The sequence below is a fragment of the Pseudopodoces humilis genome, chromosome 2 (assembly GCF_049639895.1).
Source record: "Pseudopodoces humilis isolate 2021_Gansu_Grassland_sample_001 chromosome 2, ASM4963989v1, whole genome shotgun sequence".
In the NCBI taxonomy this organism is placed as follows: Eukaryota; Metazoa; Chordata; class Aves; order Passeriformes; family Paridae; genus Pseudopodoces; species Pseudopodoces humilis.
In genome coordinates, this window is record NC_142201.1 from 112,734,402 (window position 1) to 112,757,054 (window position 22,653).

The following is a 22,653-nucleotide window of genomic DNA, read 5'->3' on the forward strand; positions in this document are numbered from 1 at the left end:
TTATTTTTCTGATGTAGATTTTGAGGGGTTTTCCCTTGAAGAGTGTTCCAGCTGATTACTGGCAGTTAAGAGATTGACAGAGATGAGTCTTTTTTTGTTGGACTTGTGAGCAATCCTGCTTTTTGGAAAACCTGGCATGCTGATGGAATGGGTTTTGCTCTCTCTTAGAACATTTGTTGAGTATAATCTGCCAAACAGGTAAATCTGGAGAATTCAAATCTTCCAGGAATGGAAACAAATTTTTTTGATATAACAAAAACCTAAGAGTTTGAACTTTGTGGCTTCCAGCTCTTTATCAGTCTGTGTGACACAGACACCAGAATCTATAAATTCCAAAATTCCGGTTGAGGGAGGAGCTTTGGATCTCCAGACTGAAAGGCCTATCACTTGGGATATGTTGGGAAAATATCAACCTCTGAGTAATTCCTAAAGTGTTGGTCTCCAAAAACAATGTCTTCTGAGCTCACAGGGAAATTCTCATCCTCCTTCCTGGGTGACTCAAATCCAGACTCTTGAGAAAGTGTGTTCTTCTTTATCCTAAAAATTCCCAAAGTATTTTCCAAGACTATCTCTCATTTCTACAAAATAAAAAGAAAATTACCTATATTCAGTGGTACTGGATGAGGCTGCAAGAAATAGAATTGAGGCTGATGGAAACATCTGTGCTGGCATTTCCAGCAAGTCTGAGCAGTATTATTAGGATAGTGGTAATATTTCATTTTTGGAAAAAGGTAATTTTTTTAAAGAAATACTTATGTTAGACAGTTTTTCCACCTTCAGCTACGTTTAATATTCTAATATAATGAAAGTTCATTTAAAATAATCTCTAAAGAAGATTGGTCACCTTATATTAACCACATCATACAGCTCCTCTGACAGTTGCACAGTAGCTTCAGTTTTGCACTCATGTAAATTTAAATCTGTAGTACTAACTATTATTATTATTATTATTATTATTATTATTAACAACAACAACAACAATAATAATAATAAGCATTGAAAAAGTCTCTAATCCAGAGCATTAGAGAAGAAAAAGCACAAGGGCTTTGCATTTTTGCCGCTACACTTTTGGTATTGTATGCAACTAAAACAGGCACTTTTTTCACATTATATTTAGATATTAGCTTTATCTCTAGTGTCTAAATTTCTGTGGCCAGCAGACCTCAAATGTGAAAAAAAACCCAACTGTTTTCTTGTCTCTCAGGAAGATAGAAACCCTAAAAAACTGCCACATTCTTAGGATCACAATTTTTGTCCCAAAGGCAGCAAATGCCTGTGACACCTCCTTCCAGTCCAGTTGCCAGATGGGCCCTGGAGAGCCAGGGAAGATGGGATTGACAGAGCCCCAGCTATTTTCTGCACACAGTAGTTTGGTCCTTTAAAACCTGAGTTATGGACAGCAGTTCTTTCTCCTGGAAAATCTCTCAGGGAAAGGGAACGTGTTCCAACAGCAACAGGAGTGTGAATTTATGGCGGGGATAAGAGGACTGCGAAGGATTCGTTTAAGTTTTATTATCAGAAGTGTCCATGGGGAGGGAACCACCTCATCAGAATGCTTCTGAATCTTGGCACGAGGATGGGAAGTTCCATTCTTTATCCTCTTCTGGATGCCACGTTTCTGATGTGTCTCCCTCTCCTGTCACTGCTCAGTTCAGGTTTAGCTCCTCCCAAACAGATCCAAAGCAGTGGCTTAGTGTGAGTAATACCTTACTCTGTAGTTACTACTAAAATACACCAGCTAGGGAGGAAAAAATACGTAGGGAGATTAATGCCAGGGTTTGTCCAAGAAAATGTCTAAACCACAGAGGAAGAATTAATGCAGCAGTATTTCCATTAATATTGAGGTCAATGTGCCAATTCCACTGTCTACTCAGCATTTGGTCTCATTCTCTCCTAGACTTTACTTGCCCCAGCAAACTCTTCTGGAGTGCCAAACCAAGGAAGGTTGCTGGTAATTTTTTCATCTGCTCCTGTTGAGAGGCTGGAGGCCTTTCTATGGAATTATCCTGTCCTTTATTCTTCTTCCAGAGGTAGCTGAGAGTGCTGCCTATGCAAATCTGAGATAAAGCCTGGGACAGAAGAGCACAGTGCGCCAATTCCTTGCAGACATGTAAGGGAGGAGCTGAATAATTGGTTAAGAAGTAATTTTCTAGCTTCAGAATCATCAAAGAATTCTGATTACAGTGCTGAGGAAAGCAACCTAGTCCATCTGGCTTTCAGAGAAGTGGAAAGTGTCCTTTTATGCCAAAGCTAGTCCATAAATGTCTGGCTCTGATCCCAACTTTGTTGGCTCATTATAAGCACTTTTATTTGACCTTTTTATTAATGTCAGTGTTGTTCCAAGCACACACATGTCTTAGATTCTCAAACAGCAAGAAAATTAAGAGAGATGGTTTCATAAAAATTAAATATACAGCAGGTATCACTGTCCTACAGTCCTTGTCAGAAACCAGTGAGAAGAGAGGTCACTTTGTGTGTCATTTGTGGATTTTTTCACTTGGGTGCCAGAAAGAAAATGAATAGATAAAAGAACGGTTGTGGCCTGTTTGAAGTATTATAAGAAATCCCACCATATGATGTAAATATAAAATCATACTTTGGGACTATTTATGCCTATATAATAGCTTATTTAAACAGGAAGTTTTTTTGTTTCTGGTAGTGCTATATCTGTCTTATGGTCTCTTACTTGACAATAACAAACTTATTGTGCTTCTTGGAAATTATTGTACATAAGGTTCTATGCCATAAAAATAGGAAAATTAATTTAGTTTTTAAAAAATTGGACCTTTTAGGAAGTTTTTTATGTTCATGAAGAGAAATGGAACTATAAATGTCAGCTTAGATGCATTAAGATGATCAGATAAATTCAGTCTGAAATTTCTTGATATCTGTAGGAGCCAAAATGGAATTCATTGTGAAGTGTTGTCATGGTTTAATCCCAGCCAGCAGCCCAGCGCCACACAGCCCCTCACTCACTTCCCCTTATCAGCATCAGGGACAGAATTGGAAGGGTAAATGCTGGAAAACTCATGGGTTGAGATAAAGACATGGGGAAAGCAAAAGCTGCACACAAGCAAAGCAAAACAAGGAGTTAATTCAGTTTTTTCTCATGGGCAGGTGCTCAGCATCCCCAGGAGAGCAGAGGTGCCCATCACACCTAACAGTGATTTGAGAACACAAACCCCATCATTCCAAATGTCCCCTTTTCCTCCTTCTTCCCCCCACTTTATATCCTGAGCAGGATGTCACTGGGATATCCCTCTGGTCACTTGGGGTCACCAGTCCTGGCTCTGTCCCCATGCACCCCCAACTTCCTCCCCAGCAGCACAAAAAGCAGGAAAGGCCTTGGCTCTGTGTGAGCTCTGCTCAGCAACTACAAAACCATCTCTGTATTATCAGAACCAAACCACAGCCCCACACCAGCCACTGGGGAAAAAATTACCTCTACCCCAGTTTAAACCAGCACAAGTGTGCATGGCTTAAAAGAACATTGTGACACATAAAACATTCTATTTGCTTAGTTTTTCATCTATAGGTCCAAGTCTAAAATACATGGGCAAACAAGAACTGGACCTCCGGCTTGGAAATTTTTTTATTGCAGAACAGGGTGACTCAGGAATTTGTAGTGGATGGAGTTCAAGGCATTTATCCAAATCTGGACCAAGCTGGTAGTGATGGCAAGGCAGTGGTGGCTGCTGTGTGTGTTTGAGGGGCTGGGGGACACACAGGCCTATGTGACAGGCCTGGGCAGGGAAATGGAAGCACCAAACCACATATACTTAATGTAAAGTAACCTCACACAACCCGCTCCTGGCACTTGCAGCCCAAAGGCCAAACATAGAATGGGCACTGAGACAGAGCTAAACTTTCCACCCTGTGTAGTAGTGGCTTAAAACACACTTTTCAGTAGGGCGGGTAGTGAGAACACGGCTTTATTGCCGCTGGCCGTGCTGTACCGAGTCTGTGGAAAAACTGAAGAGTGGAGCTTCCAGCAGTGCCAGCCTGGTACTCCTTATAACCCTTTCACATTCCACCATTGTGCTTGGATTCTGCTGGAAAATGTGAATCATCCCTATGGGCTTGCATCTCCACCATGGCTGACAGGGGTTCTCATCTGAGCACAGCTTTGCAATCCATTTCCTGGAGTTTGAGCTAAATGCTGCTCAGGATGAGGTGGCACTCTTCAGAGGAGAGATTAAATCAATACTGTTTTATTCAGTGCCTTTTCATTTATCTGCTGAATGCCCAGATAAAGGGGTTTGTCATTGTCTGAGGGCTGGAGAGAGGCCAGGCTGAAACGGGCCCAGGACAGTGACAAGAGCTGGTCACAGACCCCAGGCCTGGCCAGAAAGCCCCTGGAGCAAGGACAGGGTCAGGTACAGAGACATTGCTGCATTCAGAGTACAGAAATCTGGCAGAAATAAACCCCCTTGCTCTCCACCTCAGAAAGCAAAGGGCTGGGTGCATCTGGGCTGAATTTCTGATAATAACCAACTTGATTATGGGTCACATGTAGAAAGGTCCCAGAAGCACCAACAGTGTGGGTTACACCCTAATTTAGGTCTCATCCATGGTCGCAGTGTCACCAACACTGTTTTACCAGCCTAACCCCGTAAGTCTGGTTGAATTCGGTAACTTTTACCAGCATATTCACCAAGAGTTGAAACAAAAGGTTTAGATTTATTTTACATTTATTGAAACAACTGGGTTTAGATTCTGTTAGATTGTCACTGATAACTGGACTAGCCCTACAAAATCTGTGTGTAGCAATGTGTACAAGTATTTCTGGGTACTCCAACAGGGTTGGAGGCACAAATCCAACCAAAGAGGGGTTCCTGATTTGTGGAGGAGAGAGGACCAAGCCTGTCAAGTTGTCTGCAAGATGGTCAAATTATCAACCTCTAACACTGAGGATTTCAAATGCCAATTAATACTTTGGAAGGAAGAGGAAGTCAAATGAGACTGGAGTCAAATACTGTGTGTCATGGTGGGGGCAGCCATTTTATATATAGTGAGGGATGTCAGAGTTACAAAGGGAGGGATTACAGAGGATGTGGGACTTGTGGAGGGATGTAACAGAAACATTTTTCTTTAGGTCTTTTCTTTAGGCTTCAACATCTTTCCCACTTCTACCTGGCTGAGGCAGCAATAAGAGTCATCCAGCCTCCCCTTGCTAACCTCTCACCCCTCAGTGTGTCACCATGCCCATGCATGTCATGGCACATCCCACAGAAATCCCTTCAGCACATCCCACATTGGATCTCATGGCTTTAGGTCTCATTCCTACAGAGGGTCACCAACATCAGCCAGACTCACAGGGAAATGCTGCTTCCAAATTAACTCTCAGCTCAGGAGACCAAAACCTGGAGGCAGTCAGGGTCCAGTCAGAGCTGGGGGACTTTTAGTGAAACAAACAACTTGGAGCACTCAAAGAAGTTTTCTTCTGGCCTTTTGTGTTTCGTATATACAAATTGTTACAGGCAGTGAGATCATCTTAAAAGGACTTTATATGTTCCCAGAAGGGACCTCTGCTCCACAAACAACACTGCTATACATGTCAGTTCAGGATGCAGAATGTGCAAAAGCAGTTGTAATTCCTCATTTTGGTTTGATCCTGGCCAGCATAACCCATAGCATTTTGTGGTAAACAGCAACCTATGATTTACACCTTTAGAAACACAATTCTTGGGACATTTTAATGACGCAAATTCACTTGGCCCAGAGGTTCTGGGATATATAATGCTCTGGTCAAAATCAGGATCCAAATGGGAAGAGCTTTGTTATGTAGTTCAGAACTCAGTGATCCAGATGGAGATAGTTAGGAAACAGCATTACTGGGAGTTTTGTCTGCAGAATATATGCAGCTCAGTGGCAACTTTTCAAGCAGACTGGCATAAATTTCCTTTTTTTATTATTATTTTTTTTCCCCCCTGTAATTTAAGGGTCTCTGGCCCAACACAGAGGACACAGATTGGTCAGTCATGCCTCCAGCAACATTTTTGGTTTTCTATTGACCATGACTTCTAACTTCAAAATGGATTTTTTTTTCTTTTTAACAGAAGTGTCTCCAATGTTGCCAAAGACCAATGAAAATTAAGGCTGAAAGCCAGCTGACCTTATCTTCAGGCACCAGCACCATGCTCTTTTTTCTATGGCCCTCTTGAACTCCCCATCTGAAGCTTTCCTCTTTTTCCATAGGTTTCAGACAGAAGATTCTTTTTTCATTAATGAACCCTGTAAGAATAAGAACCTACTTAATTTAAATGTGTTATAGTGTTACTTATGTCTAACATACAGAGCTGCTTCTTTTCTCTAACATTTTGCATTGGCTTTCATAAAAAAAGTATAAAGGAGACATTACATGACAAACAAGAAGTAATGAAAGAGTTACACAATATAATAATGATAGTTAAGCCTCAAAGTACACAAAGTTTAATTTGGCTTGGATTAGCACCCCAAAGCTCTGGTCCCTATTAAAATCTGCATTTTAGACAAGAAATTGGACCATGTATCTTTCAATAATAGAGTGTCTGGTTAGAATTACAGCCTGTCCTGGTTCTTGTCACACTGAAAATGTCACAGGATTAGTTTTCCACATGGAGAATTCTTCCTTCCAGCCCCAGTATGATCTGTGTAGGATAACAGGATGCTGACTGAGGTTACATGGCAGTGGCTGTGTGTACATGAGACAGGCAAGTGGACAGCCCATGAGCAAATGGGAATGGGCAACTAAAGAGTAAGTTAAATGTCATGAATTTGTGTCATTGCACACCCTGAGAGCAGAGTTCATCTCATCGTTTCAAGGCAAAGGTGAAGCAGTGGTCCAGGAGAGGTAAAACTGATTAAATCTGAAGTTTAGGGTTCCATAAAAATGTTTTGAGAGACAGTGTAAGATTTAAATTACGCATATGTCACACACATCACAGTGTAATCAGAACAGCTACTAAACGTAGCAAGTAGCACCTACTCCTCATGAGGCAGCACAGAGAAGACCAAGCTACTCAGTTTTAGAATCCCAGAATATCCTGAAGTGGAAGGAATCCACAAGGAGTCCAGTTCCTGGCTCTGCACAGGACAGCACCAAAAATACATTCTCTTTCTCCTCTGATGAAAATACCTATCTCTGAGCACCCCAGATCTCATGGCCATGTCACATCATGCCTCTTTCCACGTTTTCCCATATTCCTCTCCCATCTGGGGTCAACATGGGAAAGAAAGATATTTTTCTCCTTTCACTCATCCCTGGAGAGGATTCATGGGGAAGATGTGGTGTTGAGTAATGAAGACTGACAGATTTGTGACTTGGCTGAACAAATTTTTGGGGGCTGGAAGGGGTCTTGCCTCCTTCTCCTGAACCTCTGTCCTGACCATTGCCTACTGCCTCAGTGGGTATTGGAGAGGAAAAGAGGCAGGTGATTCTTGCCAAAAACTCTCCACATATCTCCCTTCCCACTGTCCTGGCTGCTGAAACAGAAACTGCCAAACTAATCTCCAGGTCTGAGGCTGGAAGAGTGAAAGTGGTTTTTATCAGTGGTGCAGGGCAGCTGGCCATGCCCTTCCCTGACCTGTAACCCTACTTCACCACAGCAAATACCCTCCTTACCCTCAGGGAAAATACGGGAAAGAGCCCCTCTAAATTGCCAGACAGCTGCATCACCTGGGACAGCTCACCCCTATTTCAAGTGAGACCAATAATCCTGAGCTTCATGTCTTTTTGGGACACAGCCACCTACTTCAACAGCTGGAGCTGGAATTTCCCTGGCAGGATAAACAGAAGTGCCAGAAGTCCCTGGCAGGACACTGAGAGGTTGAGCCAAGGCAAGTGGAAGCACGGCTGAGCCATCCAAAAAGTTGGCATGAGCCTGTTGTGGTATATGAGGGATTGGGATGGACCTCGTTCCTGCCAGGGAAGGATCCTTGAGATAACCAGTGACCTTCTTTGACTTCTTTTTCAATTAAATGTTTCCTTGATGTACCTGAGTACAATTTAAAATCTCAAATCATATTTTTAACACAATAGAATTTATGCTGCAGCAGACATGAGCTGGTCTTAGCCATAAGCCACTTCTTCCATTAAAACTCTAAAATTATAATGAGGCTTCTAGACTTTTCAATACTTTTTTAGTGTTTTATCCCTTGCACACATAGTTTTGCTTAGGATTTGATCCTTGAGGATCTTTGCTCATCTCAGGTATCACAGTGATAGTTACAAAGAGCTGTCAAACGTTTCCTGTTTTGCTGCAATAATTTAGACTCAAACCCTGCGTAGTTTTCTAGAATGTCTAGAAATTGAATGTCCAGAAACATGCAATCATAACAGGACATAGGCTCTGAAATTACATGAGACTCTTACAGAGTTTCCATTTTATTTCTAATAGTTGCATCATTTTAATTTGTGTTGCTAAGTGAATTCTTTAACAGGGTAAATTTTTCTAGTCTCAGCTCATGGAAAGGACATGAGATTTTAACACAGTACTCTCCAAATCTGAACAAGGTTATAGTTCACATTATTTGTGTATTTAGACCAGCAGTTATCAAGCTGTACAGACTATTAAGTGCACAAAACCCTGAAATTTCTTTCAATTTCTTGTTGCATGCAAAGACTGAGAAAACAGGCCAAACTTTTTGTTTAATAAACAGTGAGAAATGGAAGCTTCTCATGCATTAAAGGAGGGAGAAAATCTGGCACATGTATGTAAAATTTAAGGGAAGGAAAAAGGAGTAGGCAAAACTCAGATGAAACTCCTGTGGGGCTTTTTTCTTGGATTTTTTTATTCATATAGTTGTTTTTTTTTAAATTAATTGTATGTCATATTATCAAGGTTATCCCTGAAAAGTGAGTCATACAATAACATCTGATTTGTCTTGAGAAGGTGTGGCCTTCCTGTTGGAGCTGTGAACTTCCTACAGCTCAAACAAAAGGGAGTGGAGCATCCTGAGCCAAAAAGTGAGACAGGAAGGGTCTGCTGAGATAGGACGAAACTAGAAATGGAAGATAACCTAGACCCTGAAAGAATAGGTGGTATTGTAATGTAATGTTTACATTATGTAAATGTTTACATTTACAACAAAATGTAAAGATCTTAATAAACTTCAGATCTGTTCACAGATTTTTAAATAAATATTCACTCTTAAAATGTTTGATGCACTTTATTCTAGTTGTAAATGATAACCGGTGCCATATTTCTTTTTCATAAATGTACATCAAACCAAAATATACCTCCTACAGTAGAAATTCAGCTGTGAATTTCTTCAAGGAGAGATAAATCCACTATTTCACTCATATAATGAGTACTTCATACATGATTTAAGGGTTGGGTGAAGTAACCAAGACTAATTTGTTTTACACTAAGTCAACAGTCTTTTTTGTCAAGTCTGCCTTTGTTTTTAGAGGTATTCATAACCTGTTTTTCAAGCCTTTCTATTTTATAGCAGAAAAAGGAAACTATTCTGCAGTCTTTTGTTGAAGAAGGTTTCACCGCTGTAAAGCAAACAAAAAGCAACTCCAAACCATGACATCATTTTTTGCTGTATGTAAGAGTAATCAGTAAATAGTGTTCAGCCAATATTTGAAATAACACAGTCTGGCTGTCCTGTAGTAAAAATTGCAAATTTCGTAAGACATGAAAGTGTTCATTTCCCACCTTATCTGTGGACACACATTTCAGTCCAAGAGCTCCTTCCTTGCCAGGTAAACTTCAAGCATGTCATTGCTTAGGGCCCTTTCTCCTTTCAGAAGAATGTGGATTGGGAAATGGTGAGAGAGAAAGATTAGTCAAGCAGAAAGTTCTGGGTTGATTAAATGAATCCTCTTTCCCAGAACAAATTAAGAATATGGAATAGATAAGTCTCCCTTTCCATATTTTCAGTGATAACAGACGTGTTCTTACATAACCTTGGAACCACGTGCACTGATCCATGCCCTTACATATTTACAGAGGGAACAACTTAGGAAGGTGTATCCTGAGCCATGACAAAAAGGGAAGTGAAGTGTTTAAGAGTGAACTTTTCATTTTTGACAGTAAAATCCAGGGCTGTCCATCTTGTAGTCCACAGGCTGGACCTAACCACTGGTACCCAGTGAATCATAAACACCTCTGGCTTCAGGGCTGGGGAAGATGCAGCCCTGGAGCTGTGTGTAGACTTGAACTGGGAGGTGAATTAGGCAGTGCCCACAGCACAGACTGCTTCTGGCTAAAAGCTGGACACAAAAAAGATTGTGTGCCAGGAGGATGCAAATGTGTGCTTTGGGTTTGAGCCCCTCTCTGAGATGGCTGGAGGCTGCTCGTGTAAGGGTAAGGTCGGGAAGGAAGGCTTGGTAAACATGGGAGGAAGGATAAAAACAGTGCTTTAGAATGGAAAGGGTTTGAAGAGCAGGTGGTTTTTGCCCCTAACTCCTTTTCTTTGCTAATTGCTGCCACAGGACTTCCCTGCTAATTTCCTTTTACCTCATCTGTGGGCAGTGCAGATCTGTCTGGCAATAGGTCTTTGGGCGAGAAGGAAACAAGAAATTATGATGTTATCTTTATGGGCTGGTTGGATCCCAGAAGATCTCTTTTTCTGTCCTCTGCTTCCTTTTTTTCACAATGGGATTTGTGAGTAAAAAGCAGGAGCCTTTAGTGGCCCAAACTCCTCGCCCCTGGACACAGGGGCTTTGCCAGTCAGGGCAGGGAATCCAAGAAACTACAGAAAGTCCTATTTCTGATCTGCTGAAATATTTAACTGTTAAATGCTTAATAATTGTGTTATTACATATTTGTCCAGCACAAGTTGTGTTTGTGTCCAGCAAATTTGTCCAGCACAAGAGTGTGGAGTGCAAGGTGTTTGTATCATAGTGGCAATTAGAAATCCAGCTGTCCAACTCAACAGGAATTGAGTTTGCCTAATTGTGCTTCAGGCCACTGAACAAATCCCTCTAAATATTTTTTAATTACTAAATTGTTCTGCTCTTTCAGACGGTAGAACCAGGGACACAACAAAAGCTCTCTTGTTGCTGTACAGAAATTTCTATGGTTCCTACAGCACCTCCCTTCAAACTGATGGAGAGGGATAGAAAATGTTTACTAAGGAGCTGTACAATACATTCTGTGCAAATCTTTCTGAAGTGTCAAATATGCCTGCAAGAAATAACATTTTTATTCTAAAGAAGGGAGGTCTGAAGGTGAGGAAATTAGTTTGGAATATATGGATGAAGATTTTGATTGTTTTTTCTTGGTTGTTGCAATGCTCAGCCTGGCACAGGAACTTGTACAGACAGTTGGAAGCTGTTCCTGTTATTACCCTGAGCTGTGAAGTGAGAGATGGCTGAAGAGCAAGTTTATATCTCCCTTTGCTCCAGGATGACAGTGACCTCTGGCAGAAATGTGAGAGATGCATTAATCACTTCATCAAGAAGTGCCAAAGTTCATTTGCTTGTGCCTAAGGGTTCGTCTTCAGTTTGGGTATCATCTGTCACATGATTTACAAACACAGAAAACCAGACAGCCTCTGTCTTGAACAGATTATGATTTTAAATAGATGGGACAAAAAAGCAAGAAGAAGAAATATTACATGTGGGCACAACAATAGCAATTTTTTTTGTCTCTCCTGTGGTGAGGGGGAATGAATAAATTTAGGGATGTGTGGGAGGGGATAGGGCAAGTAATCATGCATCCAGCATGAGGGAGATAACATCTAACAAAACCTGTACAAAATGCTGATGAAAACATTCTCCACATGTCTCTGCTTTGGCTGCTCCAACTTGAAACCCTGTCTGGCTTCACTGCAAAATTACTGAACACGGTTCTTTGAAGAGTATGAAGGAAAATCTGAATTTCAAAATATTTCTTCCAGATAAGTCTTTTGCTAACTCCATTTCAAAACTCTAAGGGCAGCCAGGGCCCAGCAAATCTCAGCTCCTGATGTAAAGGCCCTAAAAATGGTGATCGTAGCTAACTTCTCTGTCATCAGCTCTGTTGCATCACAAGAGGGGGAAACACAACATGTGGAGGCACTTCTCAAACTGGTCTTTTATGGTCACTTGGCTTTTTGAGGTACAATTGTTTATTGAGGCTTCTCCTTAAGGTATTGAGTTAACCTTTATGTCAAGCAGTGCAGCTCCCAGACTGCATGTTTAAAGCTGATGAAGCTAGCTTGTGAGCATGTAGATAGGAAAAAAAAAAGGAAAAAGTAGTTTTATTAAGTCAATGGAAAAATAATGATTTCACATGCAGAGTTTGCAAGACTGAAGTGTGAGGAGGCAGAAATCTTTGGCAGACACTTAATGCTCAGGTGGTTTGCTGCTATAATATCATTATTTCCAGTAATGTCAGCAAATTATCATGGAGAACCACTGCAACACTGCAATACTTTTGCTAGGATCAGAGACTGTTAGGAGTTTGAAAATAGAGGAGAAGTATTCTGAAATGAATTCTTATTATCTCTTGATAAACACAGATCATGTGTCATTTTTTAAATTTAAAATCTACCCGTTACACCGGAATTTTATATATAAAAAAATTGAGCTGCTAATTACTTTTGACTTCAGCTGTGAACTTTGTTGTCACAAAAATCCAACATGTGTAAATAAAGGTAATTTTGGTATGATGGCAGTACCTAATAACAGGTTATTCTGTTTAGACATTTTGCTGTATCTGCATGTCTTCAGTAAGTTCATTTCTCTTTGGATTGACCAAACCAGCTTTTCCTGCTCCCTTTTCTGTAGGTAAAGCACAGTTAGTGTTTATCATTAGCAGATTGTTAATGAATGAGGAGGCCATGGTGGAGGATGGTGTTACCAGGATGCTACAGGTGGAGACCTGAGCCCACCCACCCTTTAGGGTACCTGTACTAAACACCTGAAGCCCTGGAGATGGAAAATGTGGGATTGTAATGCTGTGGAGTCCTTACACAGGTTTGGTGCCAGAAAAGCGGTGGCAAAGAAATTAGAAAAGCAGCTAAATAGCAGCTACAAGAATCTGATGTGCTTGCATTGCCTGTGTTTTCTTCCCTACAAATAAGGCTGTAGAGGAGCGCTGGAAATGAGCAGGTTTCCCTTTTCCTCCCCCTGGTTGCTGAGCTGTAGCATCAGTCTTTCTCTCCTCACCAAAAGCACCATGTGGTAAAGAGCTTGTGCAGAGACACTGCCCTTTTCTTCTTGTGGAAAAAAGGAGCTCCTGTTTTATGGTGGCCTGGAGGCTGCAGAGCTGCCTGCTGCCAGGACTGTTCCTTCAATGCTTTCAGCAATCAGCCTGGCTCCAGGGAGAGGCTGAGCCCTGCTTCCCCTCTCTGCAGCTCCTCTCACCCTCTCCTCACAAACCTGAGCGCAGCACCAGCACAAAAATCTCTGGAAAGAACCACCTGCCTGGGCTCAGCTTCTCTCTAGAAGAACAAGCCTTTGCTTCACTTTTCCTCTCAACTGCTGGGAAAATGTCAAAAGTGGATGAGTCACATGGCAGATCACATCTGAGTAAGAGCTTTTTTCACTTGGTATATGAACAAGTTTAGTGCTGACCCCAATGCTTAATCAAAACGAGGTTTTAATATTTCCACAGATTTTGCAGCATTGTCAGAAGTTTTTGACATAAAAAATATCATCAGAATATTACAGAAACTGTTAGTAAAGCATTTAATATAAATATATATATATATAAAAAGATATTTCTATATCAACACCAAACAAACAAAGTTAAAACTGCCACAAGACAGACTCGAATTCTGGGCTATTCCAGTTCTTAGTTTAATTTTTTTACCTTTTTTTTTGTGCAGTCGGGCACTAATGCACTTGAAAAAATATTTGACAAGATGAGACTTGCAGGCCATTTCAGGAAGTAAGTTCCAAGGAGGCCTCGAGGAGTTGCTGATTAGTTTTTATCAGCAACTGTTACTCATGCCTTGGTCACATCTCCTTGCACCAAGCTGCTGCTCAATCTGTCACGTTCACTTTTATAGCAGATCCTGCTGAAAGATGGTTCCATGTTAGGGCCAAATGTTCAAACACAAGGGATGAACACTTATGCCCTGACTCTGGTTTGCTTCTCTCTGATCAGCAGCTGATACCTCACATCAGGAGTTTCTGCACTGTTTTAGATATTCGTATTTTGTCTCTTTGCAAGACAGATAAAACTGTGGGAAGTCCTGGCTGTTGTATTTAAGGATTGTGGCCTCTGCAGTTGAAATGAGATATTAACAGTTATAAGGAGATATTAATATGTGATAATCATAAAGGTGGCACTTATAAAAAGATTGTAAATCTCTCTTTCCATTTCCATCCAAAAATTCCTGTTTAACAGTGGCATGAACAGATTTAGAAATCTCCTCTAGCTACCTACACCCAAAGCCCAAACCAGGCAGCTGTTTCTGAAATGTATAGAACATTATGTCTTGGCAGTTTTCTTCTGGGAGTGGACCGAGAGCTATTCTGTGTCTGTCACTTGTTAAGCTGGGAAGTGCCATGCTGGCAGACATGAACTGCTCCACTGTGAGGAGTGAGAAAGGTTTTTAAGTAGCTGTATGTGTTATTTTTCTTATACACTGAACGCCTTTTCATTTTCTAGGCCTCCCCAGAATTAAATCCCATTCAATTCCCTACTCAAGCTTCCACATAGTAAGTGAAGACTAATTATTGAGCAGGCTCCATTTGTTCAGGTTAGGTTATTAGCTGTTTTCTAGCTTCAGGAGCGTATGTCTCACATGCAAGAAAATATCCTGAGGAAGCAACAATGAGAGGTATAACTCTAAAAGATATGACAAATACAGAAAAGTATCAACACCATCAAACCTGTTCTTTCTGTCTGTAGCACAAACTCTGAACCAAAGAATCATGCTGGAGAAAGGATTTTAGCACAATATTGTGAATGGTTATAAAAATGTGATTAATCTTCTCCATCCTTTTCTTGTCTTCTCATTATAATGTGGATCACCAACACAGCCTAAATCCCCAAGGACAGAGTCAGTTCTGCAAGTTGTTACCTGGGTGTACTAAATTTTGATGGCCATACAAAGATGTCCCTGATTCACTGACAGAACTGTGATCAAAAACTAAATCTCTCATTTTTACTTCCCATATTATCATTTTTATCCTCATCTCTCCCTCTCTCCTCAATGCCAATATGAAAAAGGGTGCTGCAAACATCAGACCTCATACAGAGCAGGTGCCTTTCGGAAGCTCTAAACTTGGAGATGTTTTTCTCATGAATATTAAATGAAAGTGTTCATATTCTGAAATGAACTTTTTTCAATACATTTTTTTCTTACTGAATACATCCTAAATCAAATTAGCTTGTTTTCAACTATCAATTATGTTTATGGTCTATTCAATAAAGACAGAGAGCAGAAATATTTTTTATCCTCTTCTTCTCTCCTCCCCTCTAAAACAGAGGATTAAGTTGTCAGGTTTCTTTACAAATAAAAGTACTTCTCCACTGTTTCTCATTTGGGCACTTATAATTCAGACATGATTGTGTTTATTTCTCTGCTTTCTTCTGTAGCAGATTATTTCACCTGTCCTGAGTTTCTGTCCTGATACCTCTGTACATTCGTGCCTGTGCCTCTGTTATGTGATGAAGTCTGAGCACTGGCTTGTTTAATACTATGTCAACCTGGAGGAACTGATTGGAATTTATGGCCTTGGGTTAATCCCTCTGCTTTTCACCTTCCTTTTTGGATAACATTCATTGCATCATGTGGAACACATGCCTGATCCCTTGGTGGTTAGGTTAACAACGGTGGGATCCTGCTTGAAGACAGGACTGGGGTTGTAATATCCTTGCAGTCTCAGCTCTTTTGCTCTGGTAATTGTGCATACACTTTCTGCCTGCTGTTTTGATCCTGCTGTTGCTATTGTTTGTTGGAGACCCATGCTGCCTCGGTGCCCAGCCTAAATTCCATTGTACCCACCCCACGGGCCTTTTGTGCATTGCCAAACCAGCAAAAATCCTGGCATCCAGCTCATTTGTTGCCCAAGGGAGGTATGTGGGAAAGGCAGCTCAGCACTCACTGGGGACAGGGACTTGGCACACACTGCCCAGCAGTTTCCACTACACGTCCCTTGGGCTGAGACAGTTTTGCTTCAGGTGCTCCTACATTCATTTTCTGTGTTTGCCATCGAGTTCTGTTTGCCAGAACAGCAGAGGAATGCAGCTGCTGGGATTTTATACCCTGGTTTTCACACTTCCAGCAGCATATCCTACTAATGTGTTATTTGTATTACAGGAGTCCCCACAGGCCTTGCTCCACATCTGAATCCCATTGTTCTGGCAGGGTAAAAACAGAGGCAGAAACAGTCCCCCAGCACAGAAAAACTTACAGCCTTTTACTGTGACTAAAGGAGGATTTAGGAGGACCTCAGTGTCCAAGTCTCTGAGAATGTCTAAGACCTTTCAATTCTGAAGAACCACCATAGCCTTGAAAAAGGACAGGCACCAGGCAGAGGTCACAAAAGGTTGTCTAAAATAAGCAGAAACTGCCCTGTGCTGAACCCCGTTCTCTTCCACAGGCTCAGAAATACCCTGAATGAACAAGCAGGAGAAAGCCAGACTAGTCCAGTAGGATGAGAGGAGAGGCAGGGTTGATATTGCTGAGACAGGTTGGGGGTAGCCACCAAAAGAAGCAAAGATGTCAGCTCAAAAAGGGCAGCAGCTCCTGGCACATGCAGGGACTGTAAATTTCAAATGTCTGCACTGGGTGTGTTTTGTGTTACTCTGCTCTCAACTATTAATATCAATGACATTTTTCTGTGTGATGGTTTCTCTTCCTGACTCACACAAAAGAAGACAGGCCACACAAGATGTCTGGAGTTGGGATTTGGCTATTTTATAGCTTTCTTTCCCTTTCTTCTGTTTTCTCTCCCAGTTTTTATCATTGGCTTTAGCAGGCCACTAAAGGGTGATGATTTTTTTCTAGAGATCAGATATTAAATAACCAAAGGATTCCTAAGTGCAGAACCAGGTCCTTCAGATGACAACTCCTATGCTGGTAGTCTTGGTCCCTGCTTTTCCTGACCCATGCCTCTGTTAGCAAATGTCTGTGGGGCTCCAGGACTTCCTTTCCATTTTACACTTAGAATGTTGTCATGCTGTTGTCAAACAGAGAAAGAAAACCCTGCTTCCCCATTTTGATTTAGGGAGATTAACAATGGGGCACAGCCCTATTCAGAGCTCACTTTCTTTCTTATCTGTAGATTTTAAGAGCCTTGGTCTGGCCAGTGTGAAATCCAGCCCATCACACAGCTGGAAGGCAAAGATGTGCTCCCTGGACTTCGAAAAAATACTCTTGGTTTGCTTTACTGTAATGTTATTTTTTGTATAAGTTTCTTTCCAGTCAATATTTACTGCTGGGCTGTGTTGTCCAATAAATCCTGATGGGGGTAGGGCTGGAGCCTGGAGCCTGCTGACAAGATCCTCATCTCAGGAACATTCTGTTGGCACCGGGGATGCTCCAGCGCTGCCAGAACCAAACGCAAGGCGACTCTATCGGAGATAGGTCACACAGTGTGTTTTGGATTCAGTTCCCCCCATCTGTTTGCCATAACTATCCCCTTCTGCTCCAGGAAAAAGCTTTTTCTGGAGCGTGTCATCCTGCTGTACTCTCCCAGCCGAGTGCTTGGATCACCCCGAGCCGTTCCTCGGCCGGCAGCAGCAGTTGCTAAGGCTCAGTGATGAGCTCACCGCTGCGGGAAGGGGAGGAACAGGTTCCAAAACAAAGCACAGCACTGAAGATGTGTAAAATGTTCACATGCAGCTGCCTGTGTTGAGACTTGTGGATGGGGAGCTTTGAGGTGTTCTTTTTTCTTTTTTTTTTTTGTTCTTTTTTTTTTTTTTAAGGTGAAAGGTCTTAATGTGAGGAAAAGGAATATTGCAGAATACCTTCATCCTTTGATTTCGATTGCCTGTTTGAGCCCCATTCTTGTTAGATATATTGTTTGTTTGTTTGTTTGTTTGTTTGTTTGTTTTTCCCTCCCCCAGCAAGGGGTATCATGTAATCTTTTGGCCTTCCATGTGAAGTTACTGACATAACCAGTTTTTTTCAGGTTCCCTCAGGTACTTTCAAGACCAGCAAAAAGATAAAATTACTGACGATGCAGAGACTGATGACAGACTTAGACCTACACACCACAATAAAGATGTGGCTGGAGTAGAAGCAAAGGCATCTGGTTGAACAAAGTATTTAAGGGAAGTTTGCAATTAAAGCCTTGTGTGCAATGAAGGCTCAGGTAAATAAAAGGTGAGTTTGTTTGCTGAGTTTTTTTCATCTGTTTCACCATTATATAAATTGATCCAGCTCAATAAAAATCAAACAGTTTAATGAAATCTGTCATAGAAAATTCTATGGAAGCTCGGTATTGTGCTGCAAGATGCACTTGAGGATAGATGATACTGGAATGATACTATGGAGTAGAAAGTCTAGAAAAAACATAGAAAATCACATGGGTTGATCCTGGTCTCCTCTGTGTAATTTTATCCAGATTTCAGATGTGAATCCCTTCTGAGAAGTGAAGTGTGCATGTGATCTAGGTCCCATACTCTTCCTGGAGATTTAAAATGCTCTGCAGTGCAGTGAATGCTCCTTAAACTCTATAAAAACCTGGTCCCTGGCTGAATCCAGGGCAACAGTCATAGGGACTGTTTATTTTTGTTTTATTCTAAGGCATAGTAATTGTTTGGCTTCCCGTTGCAAGACACCTGCATACATTGTGTTGCCCTCCTGGTCCAAGGCTGGGCTCTAAAGAGGCTGTTCCTGCCTGCTTATGTTTCCAGTTCCCTGGGCATGTGTCTATGTTGTTATATCTTTCTCCCTATTGATTGTTTTTCCATTAATTTCTCTGCTTTTGTTTTTCCAGAGCTGAATCACCAAAGTTTACATAGTCTAGAAAAATAGATTTCTAAGTCAGACCTTCCTTCCTAATAGTTTGCTGTCTTCTGTTTCTTTCTTTTTTTTTTTTTTTTCTCTCTCCCCACATTTGGCAATGCCTCAAAATCCATGTGCCAAGCATTGTATAAATGGAGTAGTCATGGTGGTGCCCTGAGCAACTCACAGTTTAATTAAAGACAGGAAAACAAGAACTAAGTGTAAAACAATAGGAAAGAGACTGAGGGCAACAGTAAATATGTCATGGATTTAAAATAGGCTCGATGTGCACAGTTGGTGCAATGCTCCAAATCAGAAGTGCAATGGCTTTGGCACAAGCTTTCCATGGAACCAAGTGACCCCTCAGCATTTCCTCTGCCTTCCCTTCTTCCTTCAGCTACTTGTGGAGAAGCTGCTCTGCTGTTTGCCCTCATGGTGCTCTGCCCTCGTGAAGATTACAGGACATAAATTAATTACAGCAGCTTCAGTCAGTAGGGCATTTCCTGAGGTATTGGCCCTGCTTTAAGCTTGGGGTTTTTTTGAGTAAAGAGTATTTTCAGCTCTTGCATCCCCTGCTCTGCATCTGAAGCTCACCTACTGTGAGTGCATCGTATGGAACAACCATAACCAAAATCTGCTGGCTTCCTGTTTTTTTGCAGATGAGTGGGCAGAAACTGGAGATGTCGTGGTGTGGCCTCTCTCCTGTTCTCACAGCCACACTGAAATGGCTCACCAGTCTTCTGACAAGTTAAAGCTTCTGCCCTTGGAGGGGCTACAGGGAGATATCTACATCTCCCAGCACAACTCATCTGCTGATGTCCTATTTTCTGTCTCATTCCAGCCAGACCAAGGTGTAAACATCAGGGTTCTTTATTTCAGCCAGAGATCAGTGTCTGCATGGGGAGTACAGGGGCTTGGAGGGGAAAAAGAGGGGAAGGCAAGACAGAGGAAATACTGATCCCCTCAAGCCTCCTTTTCGCCAGGCTGACCCCTTTTCAACCTCTTCTGGTGCTCCAGCCCCTTCCCCAAATCTCTATCCTTCCCTGGACATGTTCCAGGCCATCCATGTCCTTCTTATCATCAGGGGCTAAAAACTGACCCCAGGTTTAATGGTGCGGCCTCACCAGTGCCCAGGACAGGGGACATTCACGGCCCTGGTCCTGCTCCCACACCATTGCTGCCACAGCCCACGTGCCCTGGGCTTTCTTGCCTACCTGGGCACAGCTGGGCTCATGTTCATACACTATTACCAATACTGGGGAAAAAGAATTTTTAAAAAATCACTTCTTCTAGTCTCTTCAGAATGGATTTTTCAAGCCTCAGTCTTATTTTTGACATCTGACAGATGTGCTGCCTCATCATCAGTATCCTAAAGAAAGCATGGGTAACAATCTTCTACTCAAAAATACAAAATCTTGCATGATATCTTATTTCACCTAAATGAAACACCACACTATTTAGATACATTAAAAGATTCCGTGTTAAAAAGATTCCATTAATTATTGCAGTACCTTCTCAGATCCTGAGTCCTAGTTTCAGCTGAAACAGAGTTCATTTTCTTCCTGGTAGCTGACACAGTGCTGTGTTTTGGATTTGATATGAGAATAATGCTGATAACACACTGGTGGTTTAGTTATTGCTACACAGGTCTCACCCTAAACACCAAAGTCACTGATCCAGATGGAAATTCTACTGTGCTTATCTGACACATGGAGAACAAATGATGACATAATCTAAAATACACAAGAAACCTGCAGCAAAATAAATCCAAAGCTGGCTAAAGTCTGTTCTTTGTGAAGCAGCTACTCTGCTATGGGCAGTTGATTTCCATTAGGATACATTTGGAATATCTGCACAATTGGAGCTAGAATTAGAATTAATTAGAATTGGAATTAATTCTGCTTTGCATTGGGTACTATCACAGAATAATAAATGCTTTCTGTTGGAAGGGAGATTTTATAGTACTGTTCCACAGGTGTAGGTTGTTAAACTGTTGGAAAATGGAACAATTTAAAAATTTGAAATAAAGCTTAAAAAGAAAATAACCTACTGCCCATGAGACATTTCTCAACATTATTACACTTGAGGGTTTTTACTGTAGTTATCTTAGTCAAAGGTCTGATCTGTTTTTGAAAGGTATACTGAAATTGCTATTTATGTTTGTGTTCATAAATCCATTTCCTTAAAGTAGTAATGCATGGTATTTGATGATGTTTTGAGCACTGAAGAGCTAAATTATTTTGTTGGTTTTTTTAATCAAGGAGGACAAAAAAAGCCATCTCTGTATGAGAAATTAACTGCATAATCTGTGCTTACCTCAACAAGGCTATTATTTATATTTTATTCCATGTTTTTTTTTTCATTTCTCCTTTTTTTTCCATCTGCAGAAACACTGCTGTGCATAACTGACATCTGGATTAAAAAATAAAAAGCTTTGAAAGCCAACATATTGACTCATAAGTCTTTTCTTCCACTCTTAATATGATTAATATTTTCATGTTGTACAGCTAAAGAAATAAAGCTCACACATAGAACAGATTAAATTTCCTGAAAGGACACAGAGATATCAAAAAGTAAAAAAAAAAAAAAAAGTCTGTACTGTGAGGATCTTTAAGAATATATATCAATAAAATGTTCACAATAAATAAATTACGATCTGGCTCAATAATTAATAGAATTTTTTCTGGTGATGAAAAGATGGATGAAGAGAGAGGACAATCCAAGTGACAATATTTGTTCAAAGCAATCAAGAAGTAGATAAATTACTCAGTGTTGTAAACAAACTGAGCTGTGCTCATCCTTTCTGTTTGATTTGGATTTTTCTGGCTGGAAATTGGAGAAAAAGCAAATTCTTGGATTGGGGCAGGGAGTTTTCTTATAGTATTATTTCACGACTTTTTCAGAAGTAAAAAAAGACAATGCAATAAATGATTTCTTTTCAAGTCTGAAAGGCTTTGAAATAGGAACCAGTTCACTTCAAAATACACTTGTGCAACTCAAACCAAATTGTAATTATACAGATATACAAACCATAGTTGAGAATTATAATTCCAAATTCACAACTACTCGTCTCAGATTTTGTTAATGATTTAGAATTAACAGATTACATTTGAAATGATGAAATTATTAATAACCTTGCTAAAATTTCAGGATTAAATGGAATTTATTTATTACATCCAAACTACAATTGTTGTTACAATTATTATTTTTACTTAATACTGATGCCTACTTATACAAGTATATGTAATATATAGAACCACTTGCATAGAAATTTTATTTTCTAATATCTAGAAATAAAGTATTTGATGTCTGATATAAAATGCGCTAAAACCAAGCAACTCTTTCTGATTAACACCTGCTTAGCTTTTGGATTGAAATCTCAGTACCTAGGGGACAAAACAAAGCATTAAAATAAATCACAGAATCCTAGAATACAAGGTTGGAAGGGATCTCAAGGATTATCTGGTCCATCCTTTCCTGGCGACACCACAGTCTGGACAAGACAGCCCAGCACCTTGTCCTGCTGAATCTTAAATTTGTCCAGTGGTGGAGAATCCGGCACTTCCCTGAGGAGATTATGCCAGGGGCTGATTGTTATTGTGCAAAATTATCCCCTGGTGACCAACTGGAACCTCCCCAGGAGTAACTTGTGCATATTATCCCTCATGTTTTCCAAGTGACTCCTTGTAAAATGGGAGGCTCCACCCTCCTTGCAGCCACCCTTTAAATACTGGAATGTGGGGTTAAGGCTCTTCCAGCCTATCCAAGTTGGTTCTTCCCTCTGGAGTGCTCCCTTCCCCACTCACTCTGGTAATTTCACTGCAGAAA